This window comes from Aptenodytes forsteri, unplaced genomic scaffold (assembly GCF_000699145.1).
Source record: "Aptenodytes forsteri isolate BGI_AS27 unplaced genomic scaffold, ASM69914v1 Scaffold756, whole genome shotgun sequence".
NCBI lineage: Eukaryota > Metazoa > Chordata > Aves > Sphenisciformes > Spheniscidae > Aptenodytes > Aptenodytes forsteri.
Window position 1 is genome coordinate 400,521 of NW_008795376.1, and position 549 is coordinate 401,069.

Below are 549 nucleotides of genomic sequence, written 5' to 3' on the forward strand. Positions count from 1 at the left end.
CAAACCCTATTTTCACAAGATTATTTTTCAATTGTAAACGTTTTACTTTTTTTTTTTTTAAAAAAGAGGCTTATCTTTATATATATCTCTCTCTCTCTATCTATAGTTCCAGGGCTTTATGAACCCAGAGAATGAGAAAGGAATGAAAAGGGAGGAAGAGAAGGAGGAGGAAAAGGAGGGGGAAGATAGGGACTGAAAAATGGACTCAGTATCTGTTTTGGTTATCTGTCTTCCAAAACAGCTCAAGGCTAATGAGAAAATGCACAGCCAGAAGGACTAAGGAAAATCAGGCAGCCTGGAAAAAAACTAGGAGCTAAACAGCCAAAACCCGAAAAGAAATAAAGCAAAGCAAATGCACACACACAAACACACACAAGTGTGTGCACTCACACCACACACACGTAAGGGTCCAGGATCAATTTGTTAATTGTTTGTGGACCTAGGTTATATATTTTATTTTTTTTAATTCTGGCTGAGCTCTCTGCTTTTTTTTTTTTTTTTTATTTTTCATTTAACTCCGGGGGTTTTTGGGGGGTGGGATACCTTTTG